The 16,238-nt window shown below is 49.3% G+C and overlaps 1 long non-coding RNA gene across 1 annotated transcript in view; it reads right to left on the bottom strand.

The window, feature by feature from the left end:
* The window catches only part of LOC146821256 (uncharacterized), a 601,412-nt gene extending 585,718 nt beyond the window's left edge, over positions 1 to 15,694 (bottom strand). Inside the window, exons 1-3 of the long non-coding RNA XR_014962685.1 lie at positions 15,612 to 15,694; positions 15,446 to 15,507; positions 15,001 to 15,041 (exon numbers count right to left, since the gene is read on the bottom strand). This is a non-coding gene — a long non-coding RNA (uncharacterized LOC146821256). The remainder of the gene's footprint in view (positions 1 to 15,000; positions 15,042 to 15,445; positions 15,508 to 15,611) is intronic.
* Between the last annotated feature and the right edge of the window lie 544 nt (positions 15,695 to 16,238).

Genomic DNA, 16,238 nt, shown 5'->3' with positions numbered 1-16,238 from the left:
AGTCGAGGGAGGACCTGGCCGGGCAGTTCGGGCTAGACTGTTCCCATTGGGTGCAGGGTCAAGACTGATTTGCATATGGCTGGGTCCAAACTGGAATGGCATGGTGAGCAAAAAAACGATGGATTTAGGCCCAGATCTCTGTACTGGGGTGAATGTATGACATTGTTCTGCATTCTGGCCATCAATTGTTCTCTTTGCATTTGTCACCCTGAGTGGGATGGGTATGCCCAGACGTGGGTCCAATGCTCTCCATGCCACTGGAGTCAGGCTATCCTGGCTGATGAGGGCTGAAAGCCCAAAACCGGTCCTAGGATGCTTGTTTCCAGTCCAGGGAGGACCTGGCCTGGCAATTAGGGCTGGACTGTTCCCATTGGGTGCAGGGTCAAGACTGATTTGCATATGGCTGGGTCCCAACTGGAATGGCATGGTGAGCAAAAGAACGATGGGTTTAGGCCCAGATCTCTGTACTGGGGTGATGTATGACATTGTTCTGCATTCTGTCCATCAATTGCTCTTTTTGCATTTGTCACCGCGAGTGGGACAGGTATGCCCAGATGTGGGTCCCGTGCTCTCAATGTCACTGGAGTCAAGATATCCTGGCTGATGAGGGCTGAAAGCCTGAAACCAGTCCTAGGATGCTTGTTTCCAGTCCAGGGAGGACCTGGCCTGGCAGTTCGGGCTGGACTGTTCCCATTGGGTGCAGGGTCAAGACTGATTGCATATAGCTGGGTCCAAACTAGAATGGCATGGTGAGCAAAAAAACGATGGATTTAGGCCCAGATCTCTGTACTGGGGTAAATGTATGACATTGTTCTGCATTCTGTCCATCAATTGTTCTTTTTGCCAGATTATGAGGGCACACTGAAGCGGTGCTAAGTAATGCTGAAGTGGTGCTGAGGTGGTGGTGTGCTGGTGCAGATGTGATGCTCAGGTGATGCTGAATGATACGCCTGTAAATACCCATACAATATACAATTATGTACCATCACCAGGGATCTCTTTGGAAGAAATCTACCATGGTATAACACACTGTACAAATCACCATGTTATGTATCCTTTTCCTCCACTCTTTCTTGTCAAGTCATAGGTAAAGATTGCACCTATGACAGCATATCAATCAATCATAGCATTTGTAAAGCGTACTACTTACCTGTGAGGGTCTCAAGGCGCTGGGGGGTGGAGAAAGCTGCTACTGCTCGAAAAGCCAGGTCTTGAGGAGTCTTCTGAAGGTCAGCAAGTCTTGGGTCTGCCGTAGGTGGATGGGGAGGGTGTTCCAGGTCTTGGCAGTGAGGTGGGAGAACGATCTGCCACCGGAGGTCGCTCTTCGAATGCGGGGGACTGTGGCGAGGGTGAGGTCGGCGGAGCAGGGCTGGCAGGGGGGGGTGTAGAAGCTGAGTCATCTGTTGAGGTACGTTGGTCCGGTGTTGTGGAGTGCCTTGTATGCGTGGGTGAGGAGCTTGAAGGTTATCCTCTTGTTGACGGGGAGCCAGTGCAGGTCTCTCAGGTGGGGTGTGATGTGGCTGCGGCGAGGGATTTCGAGGATCAGGCATGCAGAGGAGTTTTGGATGCATTGAAGCCATTTCAGGAGTTTGGCTGAGGCTCCTGCGTAGGGGGCGTTTCCGTAGTCCAACCTGCTGCTGACGAGGGCCTGGGTGACCGTTCTTCTCGTTTCGGTGGGGATCCACCTGTAGATCTTGTGGAGCATACGGAGGGTGTTGAAGCAGGAGGAAGAAACAGCGTTGACCTGCTTAGTCATGGAGAGGGTGGAGTCGCGGATGACCCCTAGGTTGTGTGCGTGGTCAGTGGGTGTTGGAGCTGTTCCCAGTGCGGTCGGCCACCAGGAGTCGTTCCAGGCGGAAGGGGTGGATCGAAGGATGAAGACCTCCATCTTGTCTGAGTTCAGCTTCAGTCAGCTGTTCCCCATCCATTCCGCGACAGCCTGCATTCCTTCGTGGAGGTTGGTTTTAGCGGTGTGGGGGTCCTTGGTGAGGGAAAGGATCAGCTGGGTGTCATCAGCGTAGGAGATGATGTTGAGGTCGTGCAGTCGGGCGATGTGGGCGAGGGGTGCCATGTAGATGTTGAACAGCATTGGGCTGAGGGATGAGCCCTGGGGTACGCCGCAGATGATCTTGGTGGCTTCGGAGCAGAAGGGGGGAGGAGGACGCTCTGTGTTCTGCCGGAGAGGAAGGCGGTGGTCCAGTCCAGGGCCTTCTCTTGGATCCCGGCATCGTGAAGGCGTGTTCGTAGTGTGCGGTGGCAGACCGTGTCGAAGGCGGCTAACAGGTCCAGGAGGATGAGGGCCACGGTTTCTCCATTGTCTAGCAGGGTCCTGATGTCATCAGTGGCGGCGATGAGGGCAGTTTCGGTCTTGTGGTTGCTGCGGAACCCGGACTGCGACGGGTCCAGGATGCTGTTCTCGAGGTAGCGGGTCAGTTGTTTGTTGACAGTCTTCTCGATGACCTTAGCCGGGAACGGGAGCAGGGAGATGGGCCAGAAGTTCTTGCGGTCCTTGGGGTCCGCCTTGGGTTTCTTGAGTAAGGCATTGATCTTGGCTTGCTTCCAGCTCTCCGGGAAGGTTGCTGTCTCGAAGGAGATGTTGATGGCTTTCCGGAGATGGGGTGTGATGGCAGTGCTTGCTTTGTTGAAGATGTGGTGTGGGCAAGGGTCTGACGGAGATCCGGAGTGGATGGTGTTCATGATCTTGATGGTGTCGTCGTCGTTGATGTTGGTCCAGGAGAGCAGGCGGTTGGTGCGGATGGTGGTCGTGGGGGCAGAGGTCTCAGTCATTGGCATAAACCGTGAGCCACTTCACTCCCTTATGAAGAAGGGTAAGTGAATATACTAACCTCATCTGCAAAAAAAGTAGTCTGAAAACTGAAGACCACCTCTCATCCCACAGTCCTGAAGAAAGCCACCAGACTCGCAAGATCAATTCCTAGACCAAAACACGTCGACCCCTCACTAGGTGCAGTGGAGCAATCACTAATCCACTTATGCACCTCTTTTTCTTTTTTTTTTTTTTTTGAAACCTTTATTACAGAATGCAAAAGATATACAAAGATGGGCCTACAACCTTCGGGCCGGCCGCTAGCAAACAGTAAGAGCATAAAATACAGTTAGTAAACACATGCTGCAGCGTGAGAGAGATCACAGGAGTTGAAAGAAGCGTTGGCGGCCACACCGTCCGGACCCCCCAAATGGCGGTTCCATTTTTATATAAGAAACAACAAACAAATCCACAAGGCAGCAAAAGTCAAAGCAGCAGTACGAGCTCCCCTGGGGAGGACCCTACCGATCCACAGGAATAGCGGGGGGGGGATAGGCCGGGGCGGAAACAAAGTGGACTCGGTTCCCAGAACCAAGGCGACAAGCAGACTAGGGAGACGGGGCCAGTGCCAGCTCAGGCGTCAGTGGCGGGGTACAAATTCCGCCACGGTAGGAGTTCCAGGGGCCCCACACTTTCACCCATTTCCCAGGCTTACCTCTCGCAACATACACTACCTTTTCCCGAAACATACACCAATCCATGTTGTCCTTCCACGCCGAGACCGTTGGCGACCTCTGGGAGCCCCACAATTGCGCTATGTCACGCTTGGCTACCATATATCCCAGAGTCACCCACCACATCTGCGGCACTGAGTAGTCAGTCGGCTCCCACACATTTAGTAGACATCTCCTCGCCTCGGGAAGCAGCGTCACATGCGTGACCGCCTGCAACACCGCATGCACACCACGCCAGAATCGCGCCACCTCCGGGCATTCCCACAAAATATGGAAGAAGGTCCCTAAAGAACCACACCCACGCTTACACAACCCATCCACGGCATATCCCATACGCATCAGACCCGGCCCCGTGACATAGACCCTATGGAGTATTTTGAGCTGGACGAAGCGAAGGCGGGCCGGTATGGCCACCTCTTTCGGGGAGGCCACCGCAGACACCCAGTCCTCGTCATCCAGCTCCAATCCATCGGCGACCCACGCCTCACGAAGGCTAGTCAGCAGTCCCGAGCGATCGTTGATGAGCTTTTTGTAAATCAATGAAATCGTGCCATCCGGTACATGCCCATATAGCACTCTATCTTCCAGAGGGGAGTACTCCGGGATGGAGGCAACATCCGGGAATACGGAGCACAACGCGTGACGGACCTGTATGTATCGAAAGTACTCCCTGTCCTGCAACTGGAATTCCGTCTGCAGCACATCGAACGTTTTGAATCCCCCCCTCGTCCAGAGATCGCCCACCTTGCTGATGCCTATCATGTCCCACTTCTCAAAGCCTTTCGAGGTCCACAGGGAGCCCAGCCGCTCAGATGCATACAGTGGCGTCGCCCGGGTCAACCGATCCTTCCACCCCATCGCCAAGTTCGCCGCGTGCCACACCTGTACCGCGACCCGCTTAGGGCCCGTCAGACGTGCGTCGAGCGATCTAGAATAAAGCGCCCGATTATAGTCACCACCCGGCAGTAACAGTTTATCCATTTCAAAGGCCGGGTTAAGAGCGGGCCCATAAAGGCCGTGGTTTATCGCAGCCAGCTGGGAGGCCCAGTAATACCGTTTGATGTCTGGGAGGGTGACCCCCCCCCGTCGTACCACGGGAGCGTCAGCTTCGCAAGGGCGATACGCGGCCTCCCCTCCCAGAACAGGTGTCGCTGCAGACCCTCCACCTCGCGAAAGTAGCGCGCCGGGACAACGTCCATCGTGTTCTGTAAAGCGTATAGGAAACGTGGCAGCGACATCATCTTAAACAATGCCGCACGACCGAGCGGTGAGAGCGGCAAGCGCCTCCAATGCGCCACGTCCTCCTTCAGGCGCTGGAGGGGGGGGAGCAAGTTCTGTTTATATCTGGCCTCAGCGTCCAGGGTAATAAAGATACCCAGGTACTTAAATCCCTGCGGAGCGACCTGGATAGGACAACCCCGCGGAAGGATAGGAGCCTCCCCGGAGAGGACATACACACAGGATTTAGCCCAGTTGATGACTAAGCCGGAGTTGCGGCCAAATGAATGCAAAACATCCACTAGCACAATCAGCGATTTACGCGGGGAAGCGAGGTATAAAAGAATATCGTCCGCGTAAAGGGATACGCGATCCTCATACTCGGGGGTCCATCGGAGACCACGAATAGAAGGATGCCACCGCAGCCACTCCGCCAGGGGCTCCAAGGCAAGCGCGAAGAGGAGCGGCGACAGCGGGCAGCCCTGCCGCGTGCCTCTGCCCAGTTCAAACGGAGCCGACACTCTACCGTTCACCGCCATCTGCGCCAGCGGTCCGGAGTATAACAGTTTCACCCAACCAATGAATCCCGGGCCAAAACCAAACTTAGCCAGCGTCGCCCAAATATATGGCCACTCAAGCGTGTCGAACGCCATAGTGGCGTCCAAGGACGCCAAAATGGCCGGCTCTCGTATGAACGGGACCCGCGCGAGCACCCCATGCAAACGCCGCAGGTTTAGCGCGGTGTTGCGATGAGGGATTAAGCCGGACTGGTCCTGGTGAATCAGATCGCACACCACGCCAACCAGCCGATTGGCCAGCACCTTGGCTAGAATTTTGGGCTCCGCATTCAGCAGCGAAATGGGCCTGTAAGACGTGACCCGATCCCGCGGCCTCCCCTCCTTATGAATAACCACGATAGTGGCCAGACGCTGGTCCAGCGGGAGGGAACCCGCCGAGCGGGCCGCGAGGAACATAGCACGGAGATGCGGCGCCAGCGTATCTGGTCGTAGTTTGTACAATTCGATGGGAAGGCCATTAGGACCCATGGCCTTGCCGGAGGCAACCGAACGTATGGCGAGGGCAATCTCCTCGGATGTTGGGGTCACGTCCAACAACACTTTATCCTCCTCCGAAAGGGAAGGCAGCGCAATGTCTGTAAGCAGGGCATGGGAATCCTCTTCCGAGCGGGAAGATACCGGGAAATACACCCCACGGAAATATTCCACGAAGCAATCAACAATTTCTCCTGGTTCAGTGACACACACACCATCCAATTTCTCAATCGACGGGACAACTCGACTCGCTCTCTCCTTTTTATCCAGCCACGCAATCAGTTTACCAGCCTTATCACCCACATCGTACAGTCTCCCCTGTTGCTCTCTACTGAGGCCCCTGGCTGCCTCCGTGACGAGGGCCTTGTAGTCCGCCTGCTTGAGTCGGAGAGCATGCAATTTATCATCCGTCACCCCACACTCCAGATCACCCTCCAACTCAGTTATCTCAGTTTCAATACGGGTCACCTCCTCCCGCTCGCGCCTCCGGGAATGGGAAATGAGGGATAGGGCCTCCCCCCAGAGTACCGTCTTAAACGCCTCCCACAGAGAGACCGCAGACGACACAGACCCCACATTATCTTCAAAATATCGCTCAAGAGATTTAACCAAGTCTGCGCGAATTGTGGGGTCACGCAGGTACCAGGGATTAATCGGGACAACCCTCCCCTCCCCCCCTCGGGACAATGTCGAAGTGCAACAGGAGCGGGGAGTGGTCTGAAATACCCCGCGCCAAATGTCATACCTCCCCAACCCTCCCCGCCTGTGCCGCTGGCATCAGGACATAATCAAGCCTCGAAAGACTGCCATGAGCCCCGGAATGAAAGGTGTAATGTATCTGCGTAGGGTGTTTCAGCCGCCAACAATCCACCAGCCCCAAGGTATCCAAGAGGCCGGATAACCAAGTTTGGGCACGGGGGAGATCCCTGGGAGGGTGACGATCCTCAGTCCCGGAAACTACAGCGTTAAAATCCCCCCCAACCACTAGAATCCCCTCTGGAAGGCCAAGGAGGAGGCGCCCCAGATCAGCAAAAGTAATTGTTTGCAACCCTGGCGGGACATAAACAGAGACGAAAACAATCACTCTACCCTCCAATCTACCCACCAGAGCCGTATATCGTCCCCTGTCATCATGGAGCACCTCATCAACTTCCAACGGGAGCGAGGTTTTAACCATAATGCCCACACCCCTCGAACCAGACGTGAAGCCCGAGTGGGCTATAAGGCGATAGCCCCGTCTGTTCATGGCACAAAAGGAGTTGCCAATGAGGTGTGTTTCCTGCAGAAATACTATATCGGGTGAAATTCGTTTTAAGAACTGCAGGACCACCCCCCGTTTTATCCTGTCCCCCAGTCCATTAACATTCCAGGACAAAAGACTCAGTCCCCTACCCCCCATCATAGCCGAAATCGATCAATCTCCCCCAGAGAGCACTTTAGAAATAGCACAACAATACTTCTGCCTTGTGGTACAAATAAACAATACCCAACCCCAACCCAACAGCCCCAACAAAACTCCCCCCTCCCTGCACCCCTGCATGAGCCCAAACAGCCCCCCCAACTTGCAGTGTGCCTGTCGCCCCTATGTAAATTAAACTACTAAGACCCCCTAGAGGAGGAAGGAGAACCCCCTCGAGACCCAGCACCACCCCCAATGGAGGGGAAACGAGACACAACAGTCAAAAGACCCTAAGCTGGGCCGAAAGTGACATCATCCGGGGTGAGCCCCCGTGTCAGTACCTCAGACCCGGTCCGGTGGGCACTCTCCTCCCGTCGCCCCCCCCCCCCATCCCGACCATGTCCTCCAGACAAAGTGTCCAACCAGTCCCCGGCCGTTTCAGGACGGTCAAAAAAGTGAGTGCGACCATCCGCCTCCACCCGCAGCCTGGCCGGGAAGAGCATGGTGTATTTTAAGTTCATGCCTCGAAGCCGCCGCTTGACGCCCAGGAAACTCAGTCTCTGCTTCTGGACCGCCTGCGTAAAATCAGGATAAAAGTTCACCTCCATGTTCTCCAGCTTAATCGGCCCTTGCAGTCTGGAAGCTTGCAAAATCGCATCCCTGTCCCGAAAGTTGAAAATACGGGCAATAAGAGGCCGCGGAGGGGCTCCGACCTTCGGCCTGCCACCGGGAACTCTATGGGCCCTCTCCACCGCAAAGAATTTACTCAGTCCTCGAGGCTGGAGATGGGTAGAGATCAGGTCCTCCACAAAGAGATCCGCCGCCGACTCCTCCCGTCCCTCGGGCACTCCGATAATGCGAATATTATTCCTCCGGGCCCTGCTCTCGGAGTCCTCCAGGCGCCGATCCATGAGCGCACTTGCCTGACGGAGCCGGTGCACCTCCGTCTGAAGGGCCGCTACCTCAGTCGTGAGGCCCGACGCGGTGTGGGCCAAGGAATCGACCCGGTCATTTGTCTTAGAGAGATCGGCTCTGACAAGGTTGACATCGATGAGGACCGCGTCGAGTTTGTGTGCAAAGGTGTCGAATTGCTGGCCCACTGAGGTCTTCATCTCAGCAATGGCGCCCATGACGTCCTGCAAAGTCAGATCCGTAGGCAAATCCGGGGCATCCGGGGGGCACTCGGAGGACTTGTGCGATCCGCCGGGAGACCCCTTCGGGAGGGTGTAGCGGTCCATGATGTTGGCCTGATGTGCGGTGCCACGCCGGGTCGACTTGGCCTTCAACCGGTCCACATCCTGCTTCGTGGCCATCGTCGTGTGTCTCGCACCGGCCATCGTCGTGTGTCTCGCACCACCCTCTTTTTCTTTTAATCATGTCCCTGTCTTGCCTCAATAAAGTTTTCTTCATACAGGATAGGAGATATTTTTAATCACTAGTTACGCTTCAAGACTGTGAACCACACAGACAGTCTCCCTCCTGGTGGAGGTTTGTTTATCACCTCTAGAACCAACCACTCAGGTGAATATGACATGATGATGGCACTATCCACCTAACCACACGGCGGAGAAAACAGACACCACGCACTGTGTTAGTGTGGTTGAGGGTCTCCGTTACAACACATGTGAAACTCTGGTTCTTTGTCACTAGTGATTCTTTCCCCTATTATTATTAATTCCTTAACACTGGAAGCTGAATGAGTCTCTGCTTCTCTCTCCCTTATATTGATTTGGATATATTGGCAGTGCACAGCTGTGGGAGTAAATAAATATAAAAAAATCATAAACTGTACAAAATAGACAGCGTATTTACCCAGGAGACAAAACAAATCAACGGAGAACATCCAAGAATCCCCGAATTTCTATGCCCATCACTACTTCATTCCCATCTACCCACTCACCAAGACCATAAACATGAAGCAGAATCAAGTCCTGATGTGAGTAAAAACCGCCATTCTCAAACTCGAACCTACAGGATGATCACTACTATGTCAGAAAATCACTGCCTTAGCTACACGGATGATGAGATCAACTCCATCCTCTCAAGCCCATCAATTTTACTAGACACAGACCTAACACAGACACTAGCTCAAACTAACGAATGGGAGTCTCTATCTAACAGAAAAAAGGAACAAGGGAAAACAGCTATCCATGGACTGATCATGACTGAGTTTCTCTGAGCGAATGCAGCGCCCAGAGATCTGTGGGTTCACAATGCCCTAAGGATTTTTCTACAGGACATGTTTTTTAGAAAAGACTGGGCAGCCATCTCTTGGAAATGCACCAGAGACTGGTTAGTCTTAATCATAAAAAATACAACAAGGCTATCAGAAGCGCTTACCATAAATATACAAGTGAGTGAAGCAAAACTGAAAACAACAGTACACATATCCGTTTTCAAGAAAAGATTGGAAGAGATCAACAAAGAAATGAGTGATATGAAAGACTTTATTACCCAGAGCAAGGTACAGAAACTAGGGAAAGAACTTAAACGTTTCTCACAAGAAAAACGATATCCTTATACTAAGGACGACTACATTCCACTAGAAGAACGCAGTGATAGCGAATCATCAGGAGAAAGCTCAACGAATACCACAGACTGGAGCAGTGGAGAGGATAGACCATATCGACTACATGGCAGAGGACAAGGAAACAGGAGATGACGTGGATGGCAAACCAGATGGAGACAACCATTTTTTGGAGAAAACATTGCATCCTTCTACCAGCCACTCATCCCACATATTAGCAGTTAGACAAACCCATACATGCAAGGACCCCACCCTACCTCCCTTTGCTTTAGGCCCCCTTTTAGAGAGAGGCCAAAAGTAGTCTCACAAGAAGAAAAAAGGAGTAAGATGGGCCGAAACAAATCAGGGAGTCAAAACCAGGAGGATGTCGAAAGACCAAGAAAAACCAGGACCCAGCACAGCGACCCACTAGTGCTCAAACTCACCGATCTAATTCTGACCCAAGATCAACAACAAGTTCTCAACAAAGAGTTGGGCTTTGTCCCCACACCCTCCCTTGATCATTTCAAACTACACTGCGAGATAGCAGAATTCTGATGAAAACTTATGCTGAAAGCGTTTTTTTACTAATCAACCAAGTCAACTGTCAGAAGGAGACTCAGACTTGAGAAGGAAGTCAACATTCTGCCTACCTAATTCGAATATCCCTGTTGAAATTCTCACTTACGAACAAGCCATGTTCAAAGAAGTTGAGAATATTAAAAAAACCAGCAAAAAACCTTTCTTCAATATAACCAGAAGAGAGACGTTAGCAGTAGACAAACTCAGGAAGAATAAAGTCCTAGGGGCAGATCTACAAGAAACTAACACAGCGCGGTGCCGCAAGCCATCTTGCTGTGCCGCACTGCGTTAGTTTGAAAGCACAGGGATGCAACATATTTACAACAATATGTTGCATCTCTGTGCTTCCTGCCGCACTGGCACACAAACTGCTACCATGCGCCGGTGCAGGCACCCTTGCACCATGGTACAAGGATACCTGCTTCGTGGGTAGATTGTTTTTGTGCAGGAAGAGGTACCTTCCGGCACAAAAACAATACATTGAGGTGATTTCTTCTTCCAATGTGTGCTGTAGAATGCAGCACGCATTGAAAGAGGAAAAAAAACTAGGAGAAATGAAAAGGGTGGCGTAGCATTCTGACACATTTCCAGATTTACAATTTCTTGTAAATCTGGAAATGCATCAGTGGTCATGGGTGTTGTATGAGAACAACCACAGCAACACCCATGTCACGCCCCTAACATGCAAAGTGTTGCGTGAACAGGGGTGACTCTGGCACCACCTAGATTCTCTTTCAAATGCACAAAGAACCTTAGGGACACTGTGGTCCACACTCGCCCACGACCACAGAGACTGATAATGCAGAGACCTTTATGGGATCTGCCCCCTGTGACTGGACATTACCCTTGTGGCTCTTGTTCTGTGTGCCACCTCACTGACACACATAAGATAGTCGAAATCAATGACAATCTTAAGTGGGAAATACGCCGCCACACCAATTGTAACACAACCAATTGTGTATACATGATCACATGCCCGTGCACATTACAGTACATAGGTATGACGACGCGCCCCGTCAAGACACGCATCATCGAACACCGCAGTAACTTTCGCTGTAAAAAAATTAACACCAAAATGTGTGCACATTTTTTAGAAAAAGGACACCCTCCTGACTCTTTCAGATGGCTAATTTTGGAAACATTCCCGAACATAACTAAAGATGCCCTTCTGCTTAAAGAACAACGGTGGGTGTATAAAATTGGCACTGACACCTCAGGACTCAATGATGCCATCCCGTGGTGTTCCCTTAAACCACCTTAAGTCATATTGCACACTGAGCTTCCTAGTTACTACACCTTTATCTGTTTAGCTTCCTTATACTCTGAACTATCTCCACACTTACTAGACCTTGTATCTAGGTCATTGAATTACTGGTGTGGGATCGCAATTGGTTGATTGTGGTACGGAAGCATAACACATATAACAACCTTGATTGAGTACATTTGATTGCCAAATATGTTTCATTTACCATTAGCACCTACATTATGGGTCATACGATAACCTTATGGACGGTGAATTCTTCTAATACCTAGATATTTCATCCATACAAACAGCTAAGCCAAACTATTAAGAGCATTGCCAGCGCCGATTACTTATTAATAAGAACATTACACCCTATATATTCACTATAGCGTTGCTTAGCGACTCGCACCCCTTCCAATATGGCGGCCAAATTAGTCGTTTTGATCACACTCCAACATGGCGGCCAAACTAGACGTCTTATTCATCTATGATCAGCAGTGCACTCTTTCCCATACGAGCAGCTATGTGGTTTCCTCCTTTTTAAACTCACGTGAGACAACTGGACTCCACCCCCCAGTCCTGGTAGTGAGGGGTAGGTCGACGGGCGACACGGACTCGGCGTGTCAGTAAGTAAGATTACCTGTTTTTCCACTAAATATGTATGTAATACTGCTGATTCGACTATGGCACACGGGCGACGCAGACACAGCGTGTCAATTAGTAACATCTCCCTGACTTTATTTTAAATGAAGTACCGCACAGTGTTAGAAGCTACATATCATTATTTTACCTCAGCATTTAGGCTACAAGATATAATAATTACTTGTTCGAATCCAAGAGCCATTGCACTCCTTTTAATAATTTTAACAACTTAAATAACCCACAGATCCGTATTGGGCGTTACAATGAGACTTTGACCGCAATACAGAGACACGACTCTGTACTCCACTCAGTTTTCGTGACCCTGTCCCAGCACTTTCAGGAACACGTATTGCTATTGACCGATCCTTGCTGGCATTAGGTACACCTTTGGTGTTATTTGAGTTTATCTGCACCCATCAGAGACCACCCACGAGAGAGACGTATGTTGTGGATTCAAGAGAAGGGGTGTCAATGACCCTGGAGTACTGCATCTATTTGATTTAACATGTTTTTAAAGCACCTCCCCCATACACCACTACAGAACGCAAGGAACTCCTTGCGCAGCCTACCAGGGACTGCAGTGGTTTATCCTATGGAGTATATAGGGTAAGTCCACCAAATGCTGTTGAAACACCTTTTGAGTGATCACTTCACGTGGCTTTTGTGTGATTTTTAAAAAAAATTCCCCTCCCCTAAACACGACTGTGCACTTTCACATCCAACGCACGTTGTACCAGCACCAATTGTGATAACTGTTTTTGTGATTAAGCATTCTACAATGATCTTTGGTCTCCCATTTTCCATACAGGTAGACCGAGCCGCAGGTAACAATACCAGCTGTACATATGAATGCTTATTGTTTAACAAACAATTCATTTGATATATACTTGTAGATAGAATTTTTAGGTCCTGACGAATCACTTGAGCACATCTCAGCTATAGTGAGAAACATGTTGACCATGACGAGGCAGTGTAGACAACCCAGAACATAGGTCTGAGTCACTAACACTTTTACCTCATATTTTTAATTAGGCGAAGAGACATCATAATAAACTTTTTGCGATAGTACTTCCTCTCCTATTTTTAACATTCATCTACATTCTCACAGAGCCCCACTATTCCATTTGAACTATCGGCTACTTTGGATATAAAATATCTCCACAAAAGAGCTCTCCAGACAAGAGCCCGTCGGGTATTGCACCAGCCGACTCGACGTAGGAGCAGCCTGATGATGTTACATTACATCCTAAAGGGTATGTGTTTCACAATATCCTGATGGCTGTGTGAGGGCTCCAAAATATCCAGAACAGTCTCCTTTCACATGGTGCGCCACACCTAGGAACAGCTTTGTCATTTTCATTTGATATTTACAAGCACAGGTTAAGTCATGCAGGGTGACTTTACCTGTGCTTATAAATATCACTCAGCAGGCTGCACCACCGGTGCGTCATGCAACATGATGCACCAGCGGTGCAAGGGGCTTGTAAATCTGTCCCCTAGTAATTAAACCCGCCGATAAAGGCGGAGGTTTTGTTCTTCTGAGGACAGAAGACTACCAAACAACAATGTACTAACCTATTATCGGACGAGAGATACTACAGAGCTATAAAATTGGACCCCACATTGAGACTTACACACACCATAAATATCATAGTGGAGGAAGCTGAGACCAACCAATGGAGTACCTACGAGCAACCAATCCCAAAACACCTTACTTTTACACATTGCCAAAAATGCACAAAAAGAGAGTACCACCACCAGGCCGCCCAATAGTTTCGGGTACTGGGTCTATTCTAGAAACTTTATTACAATTTGTGGATTATTATCAAAGACTGTTAGTCCAAAAACACCAACATATCTTAAAGACCCTAGAGATCTTCTGAACCAGCTAAAAGAGTACCATATGAACAAAACACTGACTTTTTGATTGGGCTAGACATAGAGAGCCTCTACACGACTCTCCCCCAAGAAGACACCCTACAAGCAATTGAAGATTAACTTTTCTAACAGGAAAAGATGCACAATGCTCCAAGACACTTTATCTTGGAGTGTTGTCGACAAGCACTGCCAGAAAACGTTTTCGAATTTGAAGGGGCTCTTTACCTCCAAGCTCATGGTACTTTAATGGGGAGTACTTTGGCCCCAAGTCTAGCAGGACTTTATGTCAGCACTTTTGAAGAGAGATGTATCTCACAGTGACTAATCCATACAAATTTAAGATACTCTTCTGGGAGAGATACATAGATGATATTTTTGTAATCTGGCGTGGCACTGAAGACATCCTTTGTTAAACAAAAAGAGAGTAAGGGTATTAAGGTTGGGAACAAACTCCCAGTCCCCTAAGAGCAGTATATCAAAACAAAAAGAGGGAGTATCCCGAGGACATTGAATGTCCCTACGAAATGGAGAAGGAGAGAGAGACACAGGAAAGGAAAAGTTTTTCCTTTTTAAAGAAACCCCTCACTCACCAACCTAGTTGGTGACATCTTTCATCATAGGGGTCCACCCAAGTACCCGAATGCCACTCGGGTGTGCTTCAACGCCTGAATACAGCAGAGCAGGTTTTTTTGGGAAAGTGTGAAAAAAGTGTAAGTGAGTTGATTAAAAATGTCTTTATTGTACTCCCTAAGTTTTTAATGTGGAGCATTAAGACAAGATTAAAACCAAGTGTGAAACTTAAAATGGCTTGATTGACCAAAAGTATCAGTGAGAAGTGAAAAAATTACTGGTCAACATGTTTAAACCCATATGTGATAATACATGATTTTCGTCAGGGACGAATGTTGGGACCGGTAGTTGTGCACACGCTAAAACGCACACGTCCCTGAATCCGCATTTAGCCAGACTGTGTACTTACGGTGAGGCAACCTTTCAGCGTTCTGTGAAGGGAAAATATTTCTGAAAGAAATAGAGCAGACCATTATACACAGTATATTGCGTTCCTACTGTGTATATGTTGCTACATCTTATATTTGCTTGCTCTCCATTTTGATGGTGTGGATTAAATATTCTTCTACACACACCATGCACGCCGTATTGTTGTGACAAAATTCTGTGCACTATATATGTGATGCATCTTGAGTTGGAGTGTAGACAACACTCCTATCTTTCATTACATACCCACGATCATTCATTGTCTCAGGTGGGTGTCATGCAGCTCTTTCAATTTAGAGCATCTGTAATTGTGGAGCGAGTGAGTTTAAGAACATGCACCACACGTACAACTGTACTTGTGCTCATAGTGGCAAACAACATAGACCGACAGACATTGGGAAGGAGGAAGCAAGGTAATAAAAACTTACAAGAAACTGAATTCAGTCTCACCCCATGGAAACCGTGGGGGGGCCTTGGTTATAGTCGCATTCTGTAGAGTTTAAAATACAGAGAATAAAGCCACCAATTGCTTTCCTACATCAAGAGAAAAAGAGTAGAAGTAAGCGGTACCCACCCGCATTGGATGTTACTCACGTTCTCTAACAAAAGTGCCCGCCTTGGAACCTACAAGTGAACCGCACGAAGTCCTGAAGATCCTGCCGTGGCGGTCCCTGAGGTTGATATGCCGAATGTTTTGCCTGATGACTTCCGAGCACGTGATGCGTTGTGCGGTCATGTGATCGGGTGTATGTGTGGGGGTGTGGCAAAGGAAGAGTCGAATGACTCAGTGGTATTCAAGTTAGTGGGCTGAGTTATACAGGTATAAGTACCCAAATGGCGTTAAGGGGTCTTGGGTAAATAACCAAGCGTCGTGAGGTAAAGGGATCGGAGGACAAGATTAAATCCGGATATCACCATGGCGCTAAGCGATTCATAGCAAATAGCCTGGCACCGTGTCACAATAAAAAGTGAATGAAATAGATTTAACATTCACTATGCAGTAGTGAAGAAAATATATATAGTGCAAAGCATAGCACAATGGGAATTTATCGGAAATGTAAGGACAGTACGCCAAGTGGTCAGAGGCACGTGAATAATGTAGTTGCATCAAAGAAAATACATGTGTGATCACTAAAGGTGTGAGCACATGTAATGAAGGAAATTTAAAAAGGATTGTTATACACATGTGTCAGTGTTTAATAGCAAGTTCATATGGTGACC

Source organism: Triturus cristatus, chromosome 6, assembly GCF_964204655.1.
Source record: "Triturus cristatus chromosome 6, aTriCri1.1, whole genome shotgun sequence".
NCBI lineage: Eukaryota > Metazoa > Chordata > Amphibia > Caudata > Salamandridae > Triturus > Triturus cristatus.
This window is presented reverse-complemented; position numbering and strand designations above follow the sequence as displayed.